The sequence below is a fragment of the Dendrobates tinctorius genome, unplaced genomic scaffold (genome assembly GCF_039654945.1).
Source record: "Dendrobates tinctorius isolate UK_male_01 unplaced genomic scaffold, ASM3965494v1 ptg000030l, whole genome shotgun sequence".
Classification (NCBI taxonomy): Eukaryota; Metazoa; Chordata; class Amphibia; order Anura; family Dendrobatidae; genus Dendrobates; species Dendrobates tinctorius.
In genome coordinates this window covers 48,000,673-48,017,492 of record NW_027361698.1, presented here as the reverse complement: position 1 = coordinate 48,017,492, position 16,820 = coordinate 48,000,673, and positions in this window count along the sequence as shown.

The following is a 16,820-nucleotide window of genomic DNA, read 5'->3' as shown; positions in this document are numbered from 1 at the left end:
GAGTATAGGGTAAAAATTGTTATCTCCGATTCACCGTATATATAGAAGGCGTAAACCACACACACTCACTCACAATGGATGATACCAAAATACAAAATTTTGAACAAAGGTACTGTATCAGCACATACCAGGTGTATCCAGTCAAGGGGTAATTGTAAATTTTCGTCTATACTTCCGGAGTCAGACACAGACACTCACAGGCTCAGTATGTATTACACCAGAATTTAAAAAGTAGAGAAAGGGAAAGGTATTCGAAGCGTACACCAGTATATAGTGCTGTGGTACTTTTAAATCTTAGTATATATTTCTATCTCCGTAAGCCAGTACAAACTCTCCGCTACTGGAAACTACATGGATACAAGTACAGACGGAAAGTCGAGTGTTTGCAGAAATTTGGGAATTACTCATCGCGGGAAAACCTCCCTGTAGATGTTGCAGAGGTGATGCAGACCCTCAATTACTCTGTCTGTGGAGACAGCGAAAACGGTTCTTTGTGAAGAAAGGATTGCTTTATCGCAGTAGCATGGATCACATCACCGTTACTCGTCTCCATCAAATTGTGATCACAGGGAGAGATGTAGACATGGTCCTCACTGCCTATCATGATGTGTCTGGTCTTTTTGGAGTGCAAAAGACAGCAGCCACAGGCCATAGGCGATTCTATTGGATTGGCATGAGAGGAGATATTGAAAAATGGTGGCAGGAATGCCAAACGTCTGTGACTATCACAACTGTGAAAGGTGATCATAAAGCACCACTGCATTTGCTTGTAAGTTGATGTCCATTACAAATGGTAGCCATTGATCATCTGAAGGTGGAGGCCAGCAGAACAGGCCATTGCTACATCTTAACCATCATTGATCAATACACCAAATTTCTATTGGCTGTCCCTGTGAAGGATTTAACTGCCCAGACTACACAGCGGTGGAGCACGGAGAGGTAGGTATTGCAACTTGCAAGTGCTGTGGCCATGACCAAGCAGTGGGGGCACACTCGTGGGCGACGGTACTGGCACAGGGCCCTTCATAGTATGCTGGTGTGTCTGACGGCGAGTGGGCCCCCCACCATCAGAGACACTGTATTGTACTATGAGGGGCCCTGTGCCAGTGCCTTCGGCCAACAGTGGGCCCATCAACCTGTTCAGAGCAACGGCACTTGCCCGAGTGCGCCAGGTGTTGACCCCACCCTTGGGGGGGCAGCCCAGTTAGGGAGGTTTAAAAAATGGCATATGTTGATGTGTAGGCTGGACATTCAGCCTCTGCAAATGGCGGAATTGGGCAAGTCTGAGGAAGAGGAGGACAAAAGCGAGGCAGTTTTCTGGCAACATATGTGGCATCTAGGGAAGGTGGGACAAAATCCTTTGAAACCCATGCATGGTTCATTTTAATGAAGGTTAGAAGGTCCTTTTTTCTGTCAGGATTGATCCAGCAGCACTGAAGACTCTTTCAGATAACACACTAGCAGCAGGGCAAGCGAGCTCCTGTAAGGCACATTGTGCCAATTCAGGCCAGTTGTCCAGTTTAGAGGCCCAATAGTCAAAGAGGAATGACCTGTGAGGGAGAATATCGATATGAGAGGACAAGTAGTTTGTAACCATAGTTGACAAATGCTGTCTCCTGTCACTTTAAATCGATGCAGTATTAGCAGTCGTGTGAGCGGTAATTGAGAAATCAGTCCACAACATGGTCATGAAACCCTTGTTTCCAACGCCACTTCGGCTGTGTGCACCACGAACACCTCTTCCATTGTGCCCACTACGACTCGTGGAAGAACCAGCACCACTGCTGTGTGCTGGGAAAGCCTCAAACAAACGGTTTACCAGAGTTGCTTGTTTGTTAGTAAATATTATCTCTAGGTTCTCCTGTGGCATGATGTTGTGTAATTTGCCTTTGTAGCATGGATCGAGGATGCTGGCCAGCCAGTAGTCATCATCCTTCATCATTTTGGCAATGCGAGGGTCCCTTTTTAGGATCCGCAAGGCATAATCGCACATATGGGCCAATGTTCCAGGTGTCAATGATGCACTGCCACTGCTGGGTGGAGGAGCACTTTCTGGAAAATCCACATCCCTACAGTCATTCACAAACCCTGTACCTTACCTTGGAATGCCAACATATTCTCTTGCCCCCTGAGAAGCATTCTCCTGCCCAAAATAATCATCCCCTCATCCTCCTCCTCTTCCTCTTCTTCCTCCACCTCATCCAGGACAGTTCCCTGACCAGACAATGGCTGACTGTCAGCAAGGCTTCCCTCCTCCTCCTCCTATTCCTCCTCCTATGCTGTAGACGCCAGATCCTCAATGTGCGTCAAACTTTGCATGAGCAGATGCATAAGTGGGATGCTCATGCTTATGATGGCGTCGTCTGCGCTTACCAGCCATGTGCATTCCTCAAAACACTGAAGGACTTTACAGAGGTCTTTCACCTTTGACCACTGCACACCTGACAATTCCATATCTTCCCTCAAACTGCCTGCCATGTATCCTCCCAAAAATGCATTACAACCTGCCTCTGTTCACACAGCCTCTCAACCATGTGCAGGGTGGAGTTCCACCTTGTTGCAACGTCTATGATTAGGCCGTGCTTAGGGAGGTGGAGCAATCGCTGTAGCTTCTGCATATGACTGGAGTGTACGGGCGAGCGATGGATGTGCGAGCAGTCTTCGCACCTTATGGAGCAGGGATGTTAACTCCAGATAATTATTCAGGAAGCACTGCACCACCAGGTTCAAAGTGTGAGCCAGGCAAGGTATGAGTGTGAGTTTTGCAAGGGCTATGGCTGCCACAAAATTACGGCCGTTATCACTGACTACCTTGCCTGGCTCAAGATGTAGACTGCCCAGCCATGTCTCAGTTTGTCGCTGCAAGTAGTCGTCCAGTACCTCCGCTGTGTGTCTGTTGTCACCCAAAGACATCATCTTTAACACAGCCTGCTGCCGCTTACCACTAGCTGTTCGATAGTGGGACACCTCGTGAGCAACACTGCCAGCTGCGGATGGAGTGCTCATGCAACTGCGCTCTGTGGATGAGCTTTCGCTTATGGAGGATGAGGAGCGAAAGCCTACAGCCAACTGTTTCCTATACTGTGTGCATAGCAGCACTGTTCCACTGCCGCTGCCCCCTGTTGAGCCTGCATACACCACATTAACCCAATGCGCAGTGATGGACACGTAATGGCCCTGGCCATGCCTACTGGACCAATCATCTGTTGTGAGGTGCACCTTTCCACTCACTGATTGCTTGAGTGCATGGATAATGCGGTCTTTCACATGCAGGTGGAGGGCTGCGATGGCTTTTCGAGAAAAGAAGTGTCAACTGGGTAGGTCATAGCGTGGGACTGCGTAGGCCATGAGCTCGTGGGAAGCTTCACTTTCAACCAAACGGTAGGGCATCATCTCTAATGAGATTAGTTTGGCAATGTAGGCATTCAAACACAGTGTACACGGATGAGTACTTTCTTGTCCTACTCAGAGTCTCTGGTAGGGTGAGCTGGACTGGAGAGCTGCATATGGGGGAAGTAGCAGTGGACCGGACGGAGTGAGAGGGGGTTGGTGATGGTATTGGTGGTGATGGCCTAGATTCAGTATTGTGTTGCTAAACCATTGTGAGTGCTTTGGCCTTGCAACGATACCTCAACATTTAGTGCTGGTGGTGTGATTAACAGTGGCGGTGGTCTTACAGTGGGGGAAGCAATGGAGCATTGCTGGCTACCTTCAGTTGGAGCAGGTGCACATGTGCTACCTGAGGTTTTGTAGTCCGTCCACACTTGCAAGTGCATTTTGATTAAATGTCTAGGCATGCAACTGGTATTCAAATTTCTGAGTTGTTTACCTCGTCTAAAGGTCCATCTGCACTTCTAACAGGTAACCTTTGCCTCATCAGTAGGATTTTGGACAAAGAAGTGCCACACTGCACTCTTCCTACTATGGTATACATTTTCTGGCCTTGCACGGTGTGCTAAGTTGACCATCTGGCCAAGCTGTCCTGCAACTCTTTTAGTTTTTGGTCCACATTTTTGGATAGCTATGGGCCTGCCAGATAACCGTTGCTGCGATGTCAATGCCTGCTGCGGATCCTTCTCCTTATCTGAACTATTGCCAGCGCCACCCTCCTCCCACAATGGATGCAAATCTGGGTCAAGAACTGGGTCATCCATCACCTCCTCTTCAAAGTCATCTGCATCTTCCTCTTTACCTTCCTCTGTGTCACCGTGTAAGAAGTGGCTCTGCATCAGTGCACTCCTTGTCAGATTCATCTTGGACTGGGGAATTCAGGATTTGACTGGATATGTGAAAAGAGCTCCATAGAGTAATCTGAAGTGTGGGCTGCCGCATCCTTAACTTTTGGTGGGGGTGAAGGACACAAGGAAAGGTGTTTTTCCTTACCAGAACCCTGCACTGTCCGTGATACCAGCCAGTACATGGTAGTGTGTGAGGAGCGTACACCGCTATACGGTGTGTGAAAAAATGAATGCTCAGTAACTGACCAGAACAAAATAATAAAAGTTGGAGTGTATTAAAAAAAGCAGTTTGAACAGCAGTGTGCACACAGCAATGCAGCTATCAGGTAGCCTTAAAAGGCAGCCTAATCAACACCAGTGCTGCTGCACACAACAAAAATCCACCCCTTTCACTGAACACTAACTGTACATTGAAAAGCACTATCAGCAGAAGCTATTTTTTTTCTTCTTCCCTGCGTAACGCTTTCCCTATTCAGAATCAGCAGCAGCATCTCTCCCTATTCTAAGATCAACAGAAGTAAGATGGCGGTCGGCGGTCACGGCTTTTTATAGCCACTGTGACGCCACACAAAGCCAGTCAATCACTTTAATGCCCTTCTCTAAGATGGTGGTGGCTGCTGCCCATGTCATTGCGTTGCCCACAGTGTGCATCCTCCATCATTGGCTGAGAAACGCGCTGGAAGCATTATTTGAAACGCGACTTTGGCGTGTGGGTCAGCGACCTCATGGCCGACCTCATACTATGGTCAGGTTTCGATCGGTGAAACCCGACTTTAGCTAAAGTCAGCGACTTTTGAATGTGACCGACCCGTTTCACTCAACTCTACTAGTATCCAAATGTTTCGGCAATTACTTTGATGCCATGCAAGATTGTGTGAGGCTATCAAAGCTACAGACTTAACCTTTTTGTGGTCTGTGGCTGCGAGATTGATAGTGAACAGGTATTTCTGTATCAATTCTTTAATAGTATACACTAGATGGTTGAGACAAGAGCGCAATAGGGTCTTATCCGGGTAAAATGTATAAATAATAGGAGTAATTATACTCACCTTTTAAGAAAAAAAGTAAAGCCTGTATAATATGTCAGCCTGCTGCACATCCAACGGCCCACAGCGGAACCGCAACAAAGTTACTTAGGAATAAATTCATGGACTTTGAGTGCGCTGCCAGACAAATTTCATGATCACACAAGGTTACAAAAGTTAACCCTTTAATCCCTACGCGTTTCGAAGCATAACACTTCTTCAGGGGTTGACACATGAATACAAAGAGCTGTCATAGCATTTATACATCCTGAATTTAAATTTGGCGCCATGAAAGACACGTGGTGTGCCGCAAAGGTCAAAGATCACAGTAGTATATCAAAGTTAACTGTTCTATAAAACATAAAATCAGTTATATATTTATTATATTTTACAGATGAAAAAGAATGGGGAAAGAGGAAAAAGGAAAAAATGTGAATATGAGAAAGAAAAACGGGAATCGTAGTGCGGCAAACACGCCTCTGCACCAGGGAAAGTGCTCGGATTAGAAGCAGAAAAGAAAAAAGAACCAAAAAGAAGAAAGAAATGTATCTCCGAAATAAATGAATAAAGTGTATATTAATATGTGTATGGAAGTGATGTGTTATTAAAAAAAGTTTTATATGAATAAAAAGTGTATGAGATGTTGAATAAATGATTAAGTAATTGGAGTGTTCAAGTTGATTTCCTATGAGTTCTAAAGGAAATCAGTGGCGCAACTCAATGAGTGAGGATGCACTCAAAAGAGATCCCACAAAAAATCACGGGATCGATCACCAGTAAGGGTGGAAAATAATATAATAATGTAGACTTAATATTCATATTAAAAATAAAATATATATTTAATTTGTTAAAAATATGTTAAAAATAGGGAGACATTAAGAGCATGGAGGATTATGAAAGAGAAATAACAAGGAATCAAGTTAACCATGGGTAAAAAAGGAAGAAGAGTGAAAAGAAATATGTCTCTGTGCATACAAAAACGAAAAAACGCATTAGTTATTTAATTCCCAAGAAAAAATGAAGATACAAAATTTTAGAAAAATTAATCAGTTAACCAGGAAAAAATTATCAGAAACGAAAAATTATATTAGTAATACCAAGAATATATGGATAAAATTAACCCATTGTGTTTAATAACATATACATGAAAATTTATTTAAAAATAGATGTAAAAATATATAATTCAAAAGGCGCAATACGATCCGAAATATTGGAAGCGTGAAGGTGTGGATTATTAAAAACATGTTTAACCCATTGTATTGATGTGGAAATGAAGAAAAGAACCTGAATATTAGTGGGGGACCACAATTAATAGACAGTAAAAAAAGGGGGGGGTGGGGAAAATTTGTATGCGATAAAAAACATTGAAAAAGGGGAATATATCTGAATGCATATATAAGAGAATCAATTTTTATATTAAAAAATATTTTTGAGAATCCGGAGTCCTTTAAGTATATAAACCGGACTAACAGGAATAAATTGATAAAAACCATAAGGAAAATTAACCCATTGTGTTTCATATGAGGAAAGAAGAACCTAGTGGAATAGAAGGGGAAAGAGAAGAAAAGAAAATACAACTGAATGCAACAATGTACGGGGAGACCACTAACAAAATTGTATAGTGAAAGTACTCATAAAAATACTGGACAATAAAATAGATAAATTAACCCATTAATAAGGTTTACAGATAACAAGATAACGAGAATATTAAAGAAACACTTCAGAAATTTCATTTAACCCGTTGGGTTTCAGAGTATTCAACCTATATATCCAAAAGATTTCCTTTCTATTTAGTTGCCCCATCCTATCTGGATGGTTAATGGGAATCTGTTCAATAGGGCTAATCCTTAATCCTTGAGGGTTCTTATCATGTTTGATCGCAAAATGTCTGGACAGACCATGCAGTAAAAAACCTTTATTAATGTTATACCTATGGGAATTTATTCTAAGATGTAGCGGTTATATGGTTCTGTCGACATATTGTCTCCCACAGGCACACTCAATTAAATAAATCACATATTCCGAAGTACAATTAAGAAATTCCCGGATGGGAAAAGATTCATTCGTAGTGGTTGATCTAAACCATTTAGTTCTATGTGTTATATTAACGCAACAGGCGCAATTTTTCTTCCCACATCGGAAGATGCCCTTTGGTGGACTGTTGGTTGTTACTAGGGTTTTTTTCTCATTTTTTAACCGACTGGGAGCTACAAGATTTTTAATATTAGGAGCCCTCCTGAAAGTAATCCACGGATTATTAGGGAGAACTTTTTGCAGAAGTGGGTCATTAAGCAAGATGTGCCAGTTCTTACAAAGAACTTTCCTTATTTCTTTGTTCTCCATGCAAAATTGTGTTATAAAGTTTTGGCTTTTTTTATTCCATTAACCAGGGAATTCTGGGGTATATTTAAACATTTATTATAAGCACTTATGATTAAATTCTCAGGATATTCCTTTTTATTAAATCTACTCATCAGGATTTTCGCTTGATTTTTATAGTCCTCTATATTTGAACAATTTTTCCTTATCCTTCGATACTGGTTCTCGGGAATATTCCTGAGCCACTTTCCATAATGACCACTGTTAAAAGGTATATAACTATTAATATCAACATTCTTGAAAAACGTTTTTGTTAAAATACAATTGTCCTTAATGAAAATTGTGAGATCTAAGAAGTTGATTTCATTATTATCAGATATTGATGAAAAAGACAAACCCCAGTTATTCATGTTTAGGTCATGAAAAAAATTAAAAATATCATTATTGGAGTTATCCCATATGAAAAATAGGTCATCGATAAATCTTTTGTATAGGACAACATTGTTAAACCATTTGGATTTAAAAATATGAAACTCCTCAAAGATACCCATGAAAATATTTGCATAGGTTGGTGCGACCTTAGAGCCCATCGCAGTCCCGAGCTGTTGGTGATACAGACAACCCTCAAAAGTTAAATAATTGTTTTTTAAAATGAATTCCATACCTTTTAAAATAAACTTTTTTTGTTCTTTGGTTAGTCTCTTGTCCCCTATTAAAATTTTGTTAAAACAAGCCAAACCCAAGGTGTGTGAAAATTGGAGTAAAGTGATGATACATCCATACATAAAAATATATAATTCGGTTTCCATTTGATATCATGTAGATAATGTATTAGATTAGTAGAGTCTTTAATGAAACTTTTCAATGATGGAACATGCGTAACCATGATCCTATCTATAAAATGGGACAGGTTACTAGTAACTGAATCAATACCAGATATAATGGGTCTCCCCGGTGGATTTTTTAGATTCTTGTGAATCTTGGGTAAATGATAAAAGAATTGTGTACGGGACTGAGCATCTTTTAAAAATTTATATTCATTTTTGTTAAAAATATTATTCTCTTTTCCTTCCTGAATTAATTTATCATAATTAGTTTTAACATTAGGAATGGCTACAAAAGAGGTTTTTTTATAATATTTGTTATCAGACAGAATTTTGTAAGCCTCATCTACATGATATCAAATGGAAACCGAATTATATATTTTTATGTATGGATGTATCATCACTTTACTCCAATATTTCACACACCTTGGGTTTGGCTTGTTTTAACAAAATTTTAATAGGGGACAAGAGACTAACCAAAGAACAAAAAAAGTTTATTTTAAAAGGTATGGAATTCATTTTAAAAAACAATTATTTCACTTTTGAGGGTTGTCTGTATCACCAACAGCTCGGGACTGCGATGGGCTCTAAGGTCGCACCAACGTATGCAAATATTTTCATGGGTATCTTTGAGGAGTTTCATATTTTTAAATCCAAATGGTTTAACAATGTTGTCCTATACAAAAGATTTATCGATGACCTATTTTTCATATGGGATAACTCCAATAATGATATTTTTAATTTTTTTCATGACCTAAACATGAATAACTGGGGTTTGTCTTTTTCATCAATATCTGATAATAATGAAATCAACTTCTTAGATCTCACAATTTTCATTAAGGACAATTGTATTTTAACAAAAACGTTTTTCAAGAATGTTGATATTAATAGTTATATACCTTTTAACAGTGGTCATTATGGAAAGTGGCTCAGGAATATTCCCGAGAACCAGTATCGAAGGATAAGGAAAAATTGTTCAAATATAGAGGACTATAAAAATCAAGCGAAAATCCTGATGAGTAGATTTAATAAAAAGGAATATCCTGAGAATTTAATCATAAGTGCTTATAATAAATGTTTAAATATACCCCAGAATTCCCTGGTTAATGGAATAAAAAAAGCCAAAACTGATGATAATAAATTCACTACCAACTTTATAACACAATTTTGCATGGAGAACAAAGAAATAAGGAAAGTTCTTTGTAAGAACTGGCACATCTTGCTTAATGACCCACTTCTGCAAAAAGTTCTCCCTAATAATCCGAGGATTACTTTCAGGAGGGCTCCTAATATTAAAAATCTTGTAGCTCCCAGTCGGTTAAAAAATGAGAAAAAAACCCTAGTAACAACCAACAGTCCACCAAAGGGCATCTTCTGATGTGGGAAGAAAAATTGCGCCTGTTGCGATAATATAACGCATAGAACTAAATGGTTTAGATCAACCACTACGAATGAATCTTTTCCCATCCGGGAATTTCTTAATTGTACTTCGGAATATGTGATTTATTTAATTGAGTGTGACTGTGGGAGACAATATGTCGGCAGAACCACACAACCGCTACATCTTAGAATAAATTCCCATAGGTATATCAATAATAAAGGTTTTTTACTGCATGGTCTGTCCAGACATTTTGCGATCAAACATGATAAGAACCCTCAAGGATTAAGGATTAGCCCTATTGAACAGATTCCCATTAACCATCCAGATAGGATGGGGCAACTAAATAGAAAGGAAATCTTTTGGATATATAGGTTGAATACTCTGAAACCCAACGGGTTAAATGAAATTTCTGAAGTGTTTCTTTAATATTCTCGTTATCTTGTTATCTGTAAACCTTATTAATGGGTTAATTTATCTATTTTATTGTCCAGTATTTTTATGAGTACTTTCACTATACAATTTTGTTAGTGGTCTCCCCGTACATTGTTGCATTCAGTTGTATTTTCTTTTCTTCTCTTTCCCCTTCTATTCCACTAGGTTCTTCTTTCCTCATATGAAACACAATGGGTTAATTTTCCTTATGGTTTTTATCAATTTATTCCTGTTAGTCCGGTTTATATACTTAAAGAACTCCGGATTCTCAAAAAATATTTTTTAATATAAAAATTGATTCTCTTATATATGCATTCAGATATATTCCCCTTTTTCAATGTTTTTTATCGCATACAAATTTTCCCCACCCCCTCCCCCTTTTTTTACTGTCTATTAATTGTGGTCCCCCACTAATATTCAGGTTCTTTTCTTCATTTCCACATCAATACAATGGGTTAAACATGTTTTTAATAATCCACACCTTCACGCTTCCAATATTTCGGATCGTATTGCGCCTTTTGAATTATATATTTTTACATCTATTTTTAAATAAATTTTCATGTATATGTTATTAAACACAATGGGTTAATTTTATCCATATATTCTTCGTATTACTAATATAATTTTTCGTTTCTGATAATTTTTTCCTGGTTAACTGATTAATTTTTCTAAAATTTTGTATCTTCATTTTTTCTTGGGAATTAAATAACTAATGCGTTTTTTCGTTTTTGTATGCACAGAGACATATTTCTTTTCACTCTTCTTCCTTTTTTACCCATGGGTTAACTTGATTCCTTGTTATTTCTCTTTCATAATCCTCCATGCTCTTAATTAGAGTTGAGCGAAACGGGTCGAAAAAATTCAAAAGTCGCCGACTTTTGGCAAAGTCGGGTTTCATGAAACGAAACCCGACCCTAGGATGAGGTCGGCCACGAGGTCGGCGACATACGCGCCAAAGTCGTGTTTCAAAAGTTTGTTTTGCGCTCTTTTTCTGCCAATCAGGATCCACGGAGACTGTGGGCAACGTGATGACATAGGCACGGGTCACCACCATCTTTCAGAAGGGCATGCAAGTGATTGGCTTGCTTTGGTGGGCGTCACAGGGGGTATAAAAGGGCGTGCACGCCGACCGCCATCTTACTTCTGCCGATCTTAGTATAGGGAGAGGTTGCTGCTGATTCTGTAGGGAGAGCGTTAGGCAGGGAAGAAGACAAAAAAAACTGCTTCTGCTGCTAGCGATTTGGCCTGCACAACACACAAGTCACTGTGTGTGCAGTGCAAGGGGAGGCTATATTGTGGTGTATCAGTGGTGTTGGTTGTTGGGCTGCCTTTTAAGGCTTCCTGACACGCTGGCATTGCTGTTTACCCACTGCTCCGCAAACTGCTTTTTTAAAAGCAATCCAATCTCCCTTATCCTCTCGTCACTTTGGTCACAGGCAGCTGTGCCATCGAGCGTGTCACATAGCGCTCAGATATCAGTGGGCCGCACACAATCCACAAGTGTCCAGTGTCCACAAGTGTACGCAGAGATTCAAAATCTCCATTATCCTCTCGTCACTTTGGTCACAGGCAGCTGTGCCATCGAGCGTGTCACATAGCGCTCAGATATCAGTGGGCCGCACACAATCCACAAGTGTCCACTGTCCAAAAGTGTACGCAGAGATTCAAAATCTCCATTATCCTCTCGTCACTTTGGTCACAGGCAGCTGTGCCATCGAGCGTGTCACATAGCGCTCAGATATCAGTGGGCCGCACACAATCCACAAGTGTCCAGTGTCCAAAAGTGTACGCAGAGATTCAAAATCTCCATTATCCTCTCGTCACTTTGGTCACAGGCAGCTGTGCCATCGAGCGTGTCACATAGCGCTCAGATATCAGTGGGCCGCACACAATCCACAAGTGTCCAGTGTCCACAAGTGTACGCAGAGATTCAAAATCTCCATTATCCTCTCGTCACTTTGGTCACAGGCAGCTGTGCCATCGAGCGTGTCACATAGCGCTCAGATATCAGTGGGCCGCACACAATCCACAAGTGTCCAGTGTCCAAAAGTGTATGCAGAGATTCAAAATCTCCATTATCCTCTCGTCACTTTGGTCACAGGCAGCTGTGCCATCGAGCATGTCACATAGCGCTCAGATATCAGTGGGCCGCACACAATCCACAAGTGTCCACTGTCCAAAAGTGTACGCAGAGATTCAAAATCTCCATTATCCTCTCGTCACTTTGGTCACAGGCAGCTGTGCCATCGAGCGTGTCACATAGCGCTCAGATATCAGTGGGCCGCACACAATCCACAAGTGTCCACTGTCCACAAGTGTACGCAGAGATTCAAAATCTCCATTATCCTCTCGTCACTTTGGTCACAGGCAGCTGTGCCATCGAGCGTGTCACATAGCGCTCAGATATCAGTGGGCCGCACACAATCCACAAGTGTCCAGTGTCCAAAAGTGTACGCAGAGATTCAAAATCTCCATTATCCTCTCGTCACTTTGGTCACAGGCAGCTGTGCCATCGAGCGTGTCACATAGCGCTCAGATATCAGTGGGCCGCACACAATCCAAAAGTGTCCAGTGTCCAAAAGTGTACGCAGAGATTCAAAATCTCCATTATCCTCTCGTCACTTTGGTCACAGGCAGCTGTGCCATCGAGCGTGTCACATAGCGCTCAGATATCAGTGGGCCGCAAACAATCCACAAGTATCCAGTGTCCAAAAGTGTACGCAGAGATTCAAAATCTCCATTATCCTCTCGTCACTTTGGTCACAGGCAGCTGTGCCATCGAGCGTGTCACATAGCGCTCAGATATCAGTGGGCCGCACACAATCCACAAGTGTCCAGTGTCCAAAAGTGTACGCAGAGATTCAAAATCTCCATTATCCTCTCGTCACTTTGGTCACAGGCAGCTGTGCCATCGAGCGTGTCACATAGCGCTCAGATATCAGTGGGCCGCACACAATCCACAAGTGTCCAGTGTCCAAAAGTGTACGCAGAGATTCAAAATCTCCATTATCCTCTCGTCACTTTGGTCACAGGCAGCTGTGCCATCGAGCGTGTCACATAGCGCTCAGATATCAGTGGGCCGCACACAATCCACAAGTGTCCACTGTCCACAAGTGTGTGCAGAAATTCTAAAACTCCCCTGTCCTATAGACACCTTGTACCTTGTTTTACATTACTATATAGTTTGTTGGATTTTGTCTACATTTCTACCAAAAATGAGGAAGGCTGGTGGAAGAGGCCGTGGAATTGGGTGGGGGTTGGCAGCTGGTAATGATGGTGTTGGTGGTGGATCTGATGGTAGTGGTAAGAGCAAAATAGGACCGAATGCAGGAGGTGCTGACCCTGCGTCATCGTCTGGCTACATAAGGCCTCGAACGCTTAGTTTTCTAGGAGTTGGCAAACCGGTTTTAAAGGCAGAGCATCAGGAAAAAGTTTTGTCTTACATTGCTGACTCAGCCTCCAGCTCTATCGCCTCCTCTTCTTCAGTTGTAAAAAGTAAAAGCACTGAGTCGTCATTGGAGGCTCATGTTCATGAACCACACCTTTCCTTGTGTCCTTCACCCCAACCAAGATTGAAGGATGACGCAGGCCATACTACTGATTACTCCATGGAGCTGTTTTCACATACCATGCCTGGATTATCAAGTCAAATGGTGAATTACCCAGGCCAAGATGAATCTGACATGGAGTGCACTGATGCACAGCCGCTGATGGATGATTCTGCTGGTACATTCACTCAGAGCACTACATTGTCCTCGCAGTGTACAGAGCCAGATTTTGACCCTGATGAGACTCAGGTGCCCCTTCCCGCACACTATACCACCATACACGGTGACACAGAGAAAGGTGCACATGACATAGAAGAGGAGGTGATGGATGACCCAGTTGTTGACCCAGATTGGCATCCATTGGGGGAAGAGGGTGCTGCTTCCAATAGCTCAGATGAGGAGCATCCACAGCAGACATCGACATCGCAACAGCTGTTATCTGGCAGGCCCGGAGCACTCCAAAGACAGGTTCCAAACATCAAAAGAGTTGCTGGACAGCTTGTCCAGAGGGTCAAAAGATCACAGCATGCTAGGCCGCAAAATGTCTGCCAAAGTAGGAAGAGTGCAGTGTGGCACTTTTTTGAACAAAATCCTCATGATCAGGCCAAGGTTATCTGTAAGAAGTGCGCAAAGACCTTTAGCCGAGGGAAAAATCTGAAAAATTTGAATACCAGTTGCATGCTTAGACATTTAACCAGCATGCACTTGCAAGCGTGGACACAACACCAAACCTCAAGTGCCACATGTGCAACTGATCACAACGAAGGTAGTCAGCAACGCTACATTGTTTCCCCCACTGTAAGCCCACCGGTTAGCACAGCAGCAAATGTTGAGGTGTCGTTGCAAGGCCACAGCAGTCAGGGAATCCCACTGTTATATCAATGAAAGACTGATTCTAGGCCATCAGAAAGAACACCAACTCCATCACCATCATCAACCCTCTCTCAGTCCGCCCTGTCCACCGCTACTTCCACCATATGCAGCTCTCAAGTCCAGCTCACCCTCCCAGACACTATGAGTAGGTCAAGAAAGTACTCAGTCTCTCATCCGCGTACACTGGGTTTGAACGCCCACATTGCCAAACTAATCTCGTTTGAGATGATGCCCTTTCGGTTGGTGGAAAGCACAGCTTTCCGCGAACTCATGGCCTATGCAGTACCACGCTATGACCTACCCAGTCGCCACTTCTTCTCTCGCAAAGCCATCCCAGCCCTCCACCATCATGAAAGACCGCATTGTCCATGCACTCAAGCAGTCAGTGAGCGGAAAGGTGCACCTCACAACTGATGCATGGTCCAGTTGGCATGGCCAGGGCCGTTACGTGTCCATCACTGCGCACTGGGTTAATGTGGTGGATGCAGGGTCCACAGGGGACAGCGGTGGTGGGACAGTGCTGCCTAGCCCACGGTATAGGAAACAGTTGGCTGTAGGCGTTCCACCCTCCTCCTCCTCCTCCTCCTCCAGAAGCGACAGCTCGTCCACAGAGCGCAGTCGTACGAGCACTCCATCTGCAGCTGCCAGTGTTGCACACGATGTGTCCCCCCTATCGAGCAGCTAGTGGAAAGCGTGTCTTTGGGCGACAGACACACCGCCGAGGTGCTGGCCGAGTACTTGAAGCGACAAACTGAGTCATGGCTGGGCAGTGTACATCTTGAGGCAGGCAAGGTAGTTAGTGATAACGGCCGTAATTTTGTGGCAGCCATAGCCCTTTCAAAACTCAGCCACATACCTTGCTTGGCTCACACCTTGAACCTGGTGGTGCAGTGCTTCCTCAAAAATTATCCGGAGTTAACAGCCCTGCTCCAGAAGGTGCGAAGACTGTGCGCGCACATCCGCCGGTCGCCTGTACACTCCGTTCGTATGCAGAAGCTGCAGCGATTGCTCCACCTTCCCAACCACCGCCTCATTATCGACATTGCAACAAGGTGGAACTCCACCCTGCACATGGTGGAGCGGCTGTGCGAGCAGAGGCAGGCCATAATGCATTTGTGGGAGGATACATGGCCAGGCACTTTGAGAGCAGACATGGAGTGTCTTTGTAAAGTCCTTCAGTGTTTTGAGGAATGCACACAGCTGGTAAGCGCAGACGACGCCATCCTAAGCATGAGCATCCCACTTATGCGTCTGCTCATGCAAACTTTGACGCACCTTAAGGAGCAGGCGTCTGCAGCCAATGTTGATGAGGAGGAAGAGGAGGAGGGAATCCTTGATGACATTCAGCCATTGTCTGCTCAGGGACCTCTCCTGGACAAGGTGGAGGAAGAAGAGGAGGAGGAGGAGGAGGATGATGGGGATGATTACTTAGGGGAGGAGGATGCATCTCGTGGGGCAAGTGAAAATGTTGGCGTGGCAAGGTCTGGTACAGGGTTTGTGCGTGACTGGAGGGATGTGGATTTGCCAGAAAGTGCTCCTCCACCCAGCACTCGCAGTGCATCATTGACACCGGGAACATTGGCCCACATGTCAGATTATGCCTTGCGGATCCTAAAAAGGGACCCCCGCATTGCCAAAATGATGAACGATGACGACTACTGGTTGGCCAGCATCCTGGATCCACGCTATAAAGGCAAATTACAAAACATCATGCCACAGGAGAACCTTGACCTAATATTGGCTAATAAACAAGCAACTCTGGTAAATCGGTTGCTTGAGGCATTCCCAGCACACAGCAGCGGTGATGGTTCTCACACGAGCCGTACGGGCCGGGGGGCAGCTTGGCAGAGGTGTTCGTGGTGCACACAGCAGAAGTGGCGTTGGAGACAGGGGTTTCATGACAATGTTGTGGACTGATTTTTCAAATACCGCTCACACAACTGGTAATACTGCATCGATGGAAAGTGACAGGAGACAGCAGTTGTCAACTATGGTTACAAACTACTTTTCCTCCCATATCGATGTTCTCCCACACAGGTCATTCCCCTTTGACTAGTGGGCCGCTAAACTGGACACCTGGCCTGAATTGGCCCAATATGCCTTACAGGAGCTCGCTTGCCCAGTTGCAAGTGTGCTGTCGGAAAGAGTCTTCAGTGCAGCTCGATCAATCCTGACAGAAA